Source organism: Eretmochelys imbricata, chromosome 1, assembly GCF_965152235.1.
Source record: "Eretmochelys imbricata isolate rEreImb1 chromosome 1, rEreImb1.hap1, whole genome shotgun sequence".
NCBI lineage: Eukaryota > Metazoa > Chordata > Testudines > Cheloniidae > Eretmochelys > Eretmochelys imbricata.
This window is the reverse complement of record NC_135572.1, coordinates 63749814-63759645: the sequence shown is the minus strand read 5'-3', so window position 1 is coordinate 63759645 and position 9832 is coordinate 63749814.

The window sequence follows — 9832 nt, the reverse complement described above, 5'->3', positions numbered from 1 at the left end:
AAATGCCTGTTAAATGGCTTCATTACCACTTGAATGGCTCTTTCAGTGTTGTGCTAATACGTCTGGCAAGCTGGAAGGCTTTTTCACTTTTAAGTAAAAAGAAAAGGAGTACTTGTGGCACCTTAGAGACTAACCGATTTATTTGAACATAAGCTTTCGTGAGCTACAGCTCACTTCAACGGATGCATACTGTTGAATACAAAATACAGAAGATGTTTGTTTTTATACACACAAAACAATAAGCTATTACCAGCAGGAAAGTGGGGTGGGGGGAGAGAAAACCTTTTGTAGTGATAAACACCCATTTTTTCATGATTTGTGTGTATAAAAACAAACATCTTCTGTATTTTCCACAGTATGCATCCGATGAAGTGAGCTGTAGCTCACGAAAGCTTACGCTCAAATAAATTGGTTAGTCTCTAAGGTGCCACAAGTACTCCTTTTCTTTTTGCGAATACAGACTAACAAGGCTGTTACTCTGAAACCTCACTTTTAAGTACTAGATCCCCTCCGGAGGAAGACTCAGCAGGCTGCAGCAGCCAGCTGTGGTGGGTGCCCTACGCAGCCGCGTATGCCTAAGGACAGCAATGCAGTAAAGAGAATTAAGCAGTAAAGTTCACTCAGGATCAGATGATCTCTTAAATCACCCAGAGAACAAACCCTTCAACTAACTTTCATAGTACGCCTTGAGGAGAAGATACAGTTTTTTGTTGGTTTTTTTTTTAATGCTAGGCTGTAAATGTTTATCACAATTATATTCCCATTAAAACAACAAGGAGTCCGGTGGCACCTTAAACTTCTTCAGATGTCCCATTAAAGACATCTAATGTAGTAGAAATAGTTTAAAGAAAAGGAGTACTTGTGGCACCTTAGAGACTAACCAATTTACTTGAGCATAAGCTTTCGTGCTTAAAATGCATCCGATGAAGTGAGCTGTAGCTCACGAAAGCTCATGCTCAAATAAATGTGTTAGTCTCTAAGGTGCCACAAGTCCTCCTTTTCTTTTTGCGGATACAGACTAACACAGCTGCTACTCTGAAACCTGTCAGTTTAGTTTCTGCATTTCATATTTGTTTTTTAATCAGATTGCTTTCTCTTGTTCCCACCTATATATACAGTGGCTACCAAAAAAGGTGATTGCCAAACAAAAATTGAGGAATAAATCATTACAATTGTAGTAATCCTGTTAATTTAAATCATCCTGATGATTTAAATATCACTATCAGATTCTGACTACATTTGAACACCATTGTTGTATTCCTTTCCCCACACAGCTGCTATTCAATATCTATTCATTGAAGTTGTTTGGACAGTTAGCATAGATTCTTTTATTATCCATACTGCAAACACAATAATAAAAACCACCACCCACCAAACAAATGCGCAAGTAGCGCCCAATCCTGCAACTGTCCTTAAAACTGGCAGTCCAAATGAAGTCTGTTCCTGTTGGCTTCAGCCTTTAATCGTGAAGTTATTCTGTTTTTATTTTTAGTAATGTTTGACTACTTGCATGAATAAGGACTACTAGTCCATACGTAAGAGTTGCAGGATAAATCCCGTAGTTAATAAAATCTGCTAAAATGTTTTATGAAATCATCATATAGTTGAAATGCTTCTAGTTATATTAGAGATTGAAAGTATGACCTGACTTACAAATGAGGTGGAGGGAGTTGAATATATTAATTGGCAAGTAGAACAATCCAACTTGCTTTATGCTGTTTTATCCACAGATATATTGTGAATGTCCTGGACACTTTTGTTGAATCAAAGCTCTTTCAGAGATCTTATTGGTGTGAACATGCCAAACTGCTCTACAATTTGTTATATACAGGAAAATTCAATAGCTTTGCAAACATCATGCAAAATGAGACTCTGATTCTACAAATTCCTATGCATGTCCTTAGCTTTAAACTGAGACTGTTCATGTGTTTAAAGCTAAGCATTTACACAAGTCTTCACAGGATCAGGGTGTACCAGCTCAATGCAAATAGAAATCATTCCTCGAATAAAAATAGGTATCAAATTGGTGAACATTAGAGTCTGCAAACTTAAATTACATAGGCATATACATATTTTATATTGTCCATGGTATGTGTATACATGTGGATAATATATAGTGTGTAAGCAAGAGTGTATGTTTACATACATACTGTGTGTGTGTGTGTAATGATTCTAACCCCTGTGCAGGAAAACTTAAAATACACCTCTACCCCGATATAACGTGACCTGATATAAACGTGAATTTGGATATAATGCGGTAAATCAGCACTCCAGGGGGGTGGGCTGCGCGCTCTGGTGGATCAAAGCAAGTTCGATATAACGCAGTTTCACCTATAACGTGGTAAGATTTTTTGGCTCCTGAGGACAGCGTTCTATCGGGGTAGAGGTGTATATCCAATACTAAAGATGGATTTTTTTCATAGTAGTATTTTTAAATCAGATGAATTGCAGAAACTAGTTAATGTTTGTTCAAGATGTTTACAGATGCTAATGAATATTTTAAATATGTATAATGTATATGATGCAATAGCAGGGTTTTTGGTTGTTGCTATCTAAAGAATCCTTAAAGATTCTGCGTGAAATCCTGGTCCTATTAAAGTTAATGGGAGTTTTGCCGTTGACTTGAATGGGGCCAGGATTTGACCTCCCCCCTTTGAAAGTTTTGTGCTTGAGCTGTTTTCCTCGTGTGATTTTTTTTAATAAGTGAAATATATTTATTTTTCCCAATGTGAACTCTACAGTTATTTTTTGGATTTTTCTATCGAACCTGCAAAATACAGCACAGGTAGGAATGTATGCATTTTAGAGCATTCACGTTTTTTTATTGTTCTGTTCCTTTAATACACCTAAGAAAATTAATAATGAATTTTAATACATTTTTTCTAAAATGTGTAAAAATTAATGTGGGATCTGCATTTAAAAAGATCACATTTCTTCTTCTTCCCCCCACATATATGGCCTACTGGTGAGGGACACAGAAAAATTATTTTGTCTCATTAAATTTTCACACTCCCAGATATCATATAGTTCAGGTTACTGTCTAAGTTGCCACTAGTACTCCTTTCTTTTTATAGTTCACTTTGTTTCTTGGCTTTTGTAGATTTTCAATTAGACACTTTAAAAACTTTTTTTGTGGGGGTCAAAAATACACTAATTTAAAATTATAACTAAGACGTGGGTTGTGTTAACCTCTTAGTCCTAGAGTGGCATTTTTTCTTTTCTCTTCAGATAAATAAAAATGTATTACATAAGTATGCAGTGGAGGGGCCAAATGCAGCAACCAATTAAAGTGAATGGAACTGCTAACATAACGACTGACGGATCAGGCCCTTGATATGCACTAGTAGAATAGAAATACAATAATGAAGTGCTTCCTGAATCCCTTCTAAGGGGATATATGAACTTGTGTATACTTTAGGTGGATGCCTCTCACTGCTTGCCATGAAAAGATGTTCTATTGTGAAACAGCAACATAAAAATACCTTCCTACATTTAATACCTTAATCTAGACCTAAGTATGTTAATTTCAGATAAGAAGTACATGCACTTTGGCATATGCACATCTGAAAAAGATCAGTGTCTGTCTGTCGCAGATAATCACTGGTCAAGAACCTCCCAGGGATACAATAGGGTTCTTAAAATTATGACTCTGTACCAGTGTTATCAAAAGCTGAAGAACTGAGAAGCTAAACATTTTCCTTTGGCCGAGATATTCTAAAGGCATTTATACAGTATGTCACTTCTTCCCTGATGATTCTTTTCCAAGGGAAAATTATTTAGGTTCAGAGTTCTTTAGGTTTTTTGTTTGCACCCTTCCACCTCCTTGATAAGAATGATGTTGGAAAACGACCTGATCTGCCGCCCTGGTTGAGTGTCCTGGAAGTTTTTTGTCTGCTTGTTACTTGAAGGATCAGACCCCAAAAGACTAAACATAAAGGCCTTGATTCTGCAATCAGGCCTGCAAGGGCTGACCGCTAGGCTAGTGCAGAGACTTACTAAGGCTAGATTCGATCATGCCCCCACTGTTGTCAATAGAAAAACTCCCATTTCCTTCAGTGGGAGCAGATTCTGGGCTAAGTGAGCAGATAACTCTCCTACACATCTTCCTTATCTTTCTGTAATTATACGTGGGAACTGTGAGTGCAGGGCTCCATACTCATTGTCCTAAAGCACATGATATAAATTAAATCTCAAACTAAGAATATATAGGGAATGAGGAAGTATAGTACAGTGGATAGAGCACCAGACTGGGAGTTGGGAGCCCTGTATTATATTCCTAGTTCTCTGCCATTGACTTCCTGTATAACCTTAGGCAAGTCACTTAACCACGCTGTGCCTCAGTTTCTCCTTCTGTAAAATGGGGATAATAATGCTTACCCACCTTTGTAAAGCACTCTGAGATCTGTGGATGAACGGTGTTATATAGGTGACTAAGTTTTATTGATGCTATAATATTTCATATAATTCAGTTACTTTTGTCCATAACACTACAAAAATTGCTTTTCTTAAGTTTCAGTTTTGACAATCTTGTTGATATTTAAGGACCTGCTACATTTCAGGTGGTCAGTTTTGAAACATAGTAATGCTGTAGTACTTATTTCTAAGAATAAGACACACAGTGGGCTCTGTTTGCTGCAGAAAAGAGTACAACTTTAAACTGCCTGAAAAACTTGCCAATGAAATATATCTAACAGAGCAGGGTTGTAACTTTTGGCTTTATTTCCTTTTAATAATGGTAAGGAACAGTGAGTTTTGTTTGTTTACATACTGTTTACAATGGCACAGTTTTATTTTTAATATATAAAACAGTTGAGGTATTTATTGCATATACTATTTTAAAGATGGTTTATGTGTTTTCACCTTTGGAATATATTGTTACATTTCCTTGTACAGATAATTCGGGTGGCTTTGTTAATATAGTTAGTAATTTTTATGACTACTAAGTGACCAGTTTTCTGTGCCTTTTTATTGTCGGATGCATGATTACATATTTATTATTGTATGGAAGTCACTGAGATGTGTATTTTTGTATTCTGCTGGAAGCAATGGTTGATTTTATTGTACATTATGAGAGATGCCTCCTGTAATGGGCACTCACTTGAGATCTTCCTTCTTAAATAAACAGAATGCATTCAATGTAATAAGTCTTTGGGTTCTTTGTATGTAGGGGATGTTGAACAAAGTCTTGGATAAAGTTGTAATTTCCTGAGTTTTAAATGTTAATGGGGATGCATTTTTAGTTGCTAAGCTGTGGAATTGAGAACTTGGGACCTTATCAATGCCATCACTTTTAAAACAAGATTCCCCATTTAAATCAAGAGGACATTCTGCCTCAATCTGTTGGCACAACTGAGCCTTTGAAGTTTAAAAGAAAACTCTGTAAATTCAAATGGAATAAAATTTGGGGGTGTGGCTATCGTGCATCACCTCCTTGCAGTATGCCACTCAAAGCCCTAAAGTTGTAAATTACAGCATTTAAATGTGATTTTTTTAAAAAAAATCCTTCTTTATGCCTACATGCAAGCCAGCGTGTAATTTCTAAGTAGTTCACTGTGTGTGTAGGTGTTTACTTTTGCAGGATCTTATGCTAGATGTTGCTGACATACAGAAAATTAAATGAAGGGGGAAAAAAAGGATGCAAGTGTAAATCTAAAGTAACAGCTGACTTTAAATTTGAATATACAGCAGTGCTCATTTTTCCAAGGTAAGTGATAGTAGTACAAACAGTTTTATTCTAGAGGTACGTATTGAACATCTGAGCGGCCATCCCAGCTAAACTGATGAATGACCTGATCTCTTGTCAAGATTCAGAGGCGACTTCAGCAGACAAGGACTAGCTTTTGTTCTCTGGGTCGGTAGGCTACTGGCCTCGTACTCACAGGGGACATGATGCAAAAGTAGCTACACTGATCATGGTGTATGCAGAGGAGAGTCTACCCCCTCCCCCCCATGGAAGACCAGTGAAACAGTAACCCGATTCGGTTCTTGGACTTACGGGCCTGTTCCTGAGGTTCTGATCACTTGCAATGCCTATTTTCTCCAACCTGAGTGTCATTGCTGAACACAACTGCAAAGGTATGGAATCAGAAAGGCATTCTTCTAGTAACCCAGATCTTTTAAATGTCAGAGCTGGCAGCTTGAATGCAGTGGGAGCTCCATGTGCTCACCTCCTCTTGGGATCAGAGCCCATACTTGGAATACTTTTAATTTATTTATTTTTGTGTATTATTTTTGAAGTGACCCAAAATGATTTGTTGTAATATTCAAAGCTTAACTTGAATCCCAATGAACAATTAGCCTGAAATGGCGATAATGAAAGAAAATAGAAGACATTAGATCCTAGGCAGCATAAGATAGAAAGATCATTGATAGTCTAGCTCATTCCCCAGGATACTTTGGAGGCACCAGTAACAATAAGCCTTACTAACAGGTAGGTTTCACAAAAAAATCTCTCCATCACCTTCTTTTACGTGTGTCTGAATAAAAAACAAAAGACTGTGAATGTGATTAATAGTTTCGTTATAACACTCTTATCTTGGGATATGCAGCTAGATCTCTGCAATTTCCATTTAAAAGAATCTGGTTTAAATATATATGATTTTAAATTTAAACTGAAAACACTTTAAAAGATGTTTTTGTTTGTCTAATGATTTATTCCATTCTCATCATAATTGTATTGAATGCAGTAAATACCACTAAAGGACTTGAAATCATGCTAACATATAGTCTGACAACAAGATTCACCAAAATCCAAAAACAACATGAATTGACAGACATTGAGGAGTTGGAACTAGAACTGTTGCACAAATAGAACTTTAATGAGCAAATCTAAATATTCCCCCATTCTCGTTTGTGCCGTTTAGTGAAAAGGATGATGAGGCATCTGGTCTAAACAAGCTAAAACCGGGATGGTTGGAGTGGGGTAACAAAAATATAGTCGGAAGGGCAAAACTAATGGCACTACACAGGTCTTCATTTCACATTAATGTTATGAGTGGGTGTCGTGCAAAAATGAAAAACAAAATTATATTAAAATGATGCCATTCGAACCACTGAAACAGAGTTCACCTGTGCGTCAGTTAAAAATCTACCACTGTTCTGGAAATAGATGTGGGAGTATTGTCTAGTTATACATTTAACTAGTTGTTTCCTTTGGAGCTATTACAGGCTATTTTCTAATTACATAATTGCAACTTTGAACATATATATATATAGTACACTCTTAGAAACCAAAAGCAGTTAAGAAATAAGTAGATGGACTCAACTGCTGTGGCCATCTGATGGCAGTGCAGTGCCATGGCTCAGCATTTGTATTCTGAGCACATCAAGGTGTAAGGGACTTGGCATCTGTAAAGTCAGAATGTACAATGCTTGCGGGAAGGCAGCACATCATGGGACTCTGAAGCTGTAGACCTGGCATTTCTTGATTTTAGTAAGGCTATTGACACAGTTCCACATGACATTCTCAAAGCAAAGTAGGGAAGTGTGGTCTAGATTAAATTAGTACAGGCTGTCCTCTGACTTACGACATTTGACTTAAGCGTTGTAAGTGCCGTTCGACTTCTAGATTGACACCCTGATTCGACTTACAACTATAGGTTTCGAGTTTACGACGCTCATCCCGCAATGGAGTAGATTGCGGTTCCAAGTTACAACGTTTCAACTGACGACGCAATTGTAAGGAACCAATTGTGTCATAAATCCAAGGACTACCTGTATAAAGTGAATGCAAAACTGGATGTGCACTCAGTTACCAATGGTTTGTTGTCAAACTGGGGGGGAAAGTATCTATTGAGGTCCTGCAGTGGTCTGTCCTGGGTCCAGTTCTATTCAATATTTTCATTAATGACTTGGATAATGGAGTGTAGAGTATGCTTATAAAATTTATGGGTGACACCAAGCTGGGAAGTGTTGGCATTTTGGAGGTCAGGATTCAAATTAAAAATTATCTTGATAAATTGGAGAATTGCTCTGAAATCAATAAGATGAAATTCAATAAAGACAAGTGCAAAGTACAGCACTTAGGAAGGAAAAATCATATGCACAACTACAAAATGGGAAATAACTGGCTAGTCAATAGTACTGCTGTAAAGGATCTGGGGGTTATACTGGATCACAAATTGAATATGAGCCAATAATATGATGCAGTTGCAAAAAAGGGCTAATATCATTCTAGGGTGTATTTATAAGATGTGCTGTATGTAAGACATGGGAGGTAATTATTCTGCTCTGCTTGGCACTGGTGAGGCATCAGCTGGATTTTTATGTCCAGGTTTGGGTGCCACACTTTACGAAAGATGTGGATCAATTGGCGAGAGTCCAGAGGGAAGCAACACAAACGATAAAAGGTTTAGAAAACCTGACCTAAGAGGAAAGGTTAAAAAAATGGGGCATGTTTAATCTTGAGAAAAAATGATGGCTGATAAGTCTTTGAATATGTTAATGGCTGTTTTAAAGAGGACACTGATCAATTGTTCTCCATGTCCACTGAAAGTAGTTCAATGGCCTTACTCTGCAGCAAGGGAGATCTGAATTTCTTCATTGTTAATATTTTGAATATAATCACATCTCCCTGTGGCTGCTCCATCATAAAAACGATTACTTTGTAATTACCAGAATACTGAGTCTGTTAAAATACTGATAGGAACACTAATTGTATCTCCTAAAACTACTGGAAGGGGTAGCCCAGCCAACTGAAACTAAATTCCTGAAAATCCAATAACCGTTAACTGTACAAAGCCATTCAATAGTCAATTACTTCTCAGTCAAGAACTATATTTAATAACTGATTAAGTTCAACTAAAGCTTGATAAAGTGTTTGTTTTTTAAATAAAAGTTAAATTATTAAACCATGTCCATTGACTAGGGAATCATCAACAATATGCCATAGATATTTGATTCACTTGAATCCCTTCTGAAAATACATAAACTACAAAAGGAAAATTAATTGCCCCACATTTTATTAGACAGTCAATTCAATTACAATTTAATCAAGATTTTCCTGTTGCTGGACTAATGGGAACCAGTTTGCAGAACAAAGCTCTTTGTTTCCTTTTTTTCTAACTATAACGTGGGTTGTGTGGTTTCTGCCATACACAAACATTCATATGCAAAACAAACCTAAAGATGAAGACTGCCTGGGTGAGCGGAAAGAAAAAGCAGTTGGATTCTCAACTAATGTAAATAGAGCTAATAGTCTCTATGAAGCTACACTGATTTATGCTAGCTGTGAATCTGCCTCTTAGTGTGTTTCTGGGCTGGGAGAAGGACATTGGAACATGTACTTGAGAGATGAGGATTTCCACTCTCCCAGCATTTTACTAATCTGTTGATGTCCTGGCTGCATGACTCAGTCAGATTCACTCCCAGCTCCCATTGTAAATATGAAAAGGTGAGCAAATGTGTGTCTCAGGGCCCCACAACTTTGTTGGATCCTGGCCCCAGATAACTTTAGTCCATCCTTGAGCACCATAAACGGTCACGGCACTAGAAACTCACTTCTGACCTGAGGTATGTAACAAAGCTGTTATAATCTCCTGTGTTAGAACTGCTTAATGTTTCATCAAAGGCTAGCTAACTTTCAATATGAAATGAATAGGCTCTATCGAGCTGTTCTAGGCTTTTTTACTGTACTTACCACTGTGGTATCTAAGTAAGTCATTACTGTATTGTCCCCAAAACTAACTTGCATAGAATAAACATTTTTTTTCAGAACTGTATGAATGATGACATCTACCAGGCATTACCCTATGGTCTGCTCTGAAAGACATCCACAATCTCTTCCCATGTGTTGCCCTTCATTCCCTTCTTTTCAGTTTCCCTCTCCCCTCCC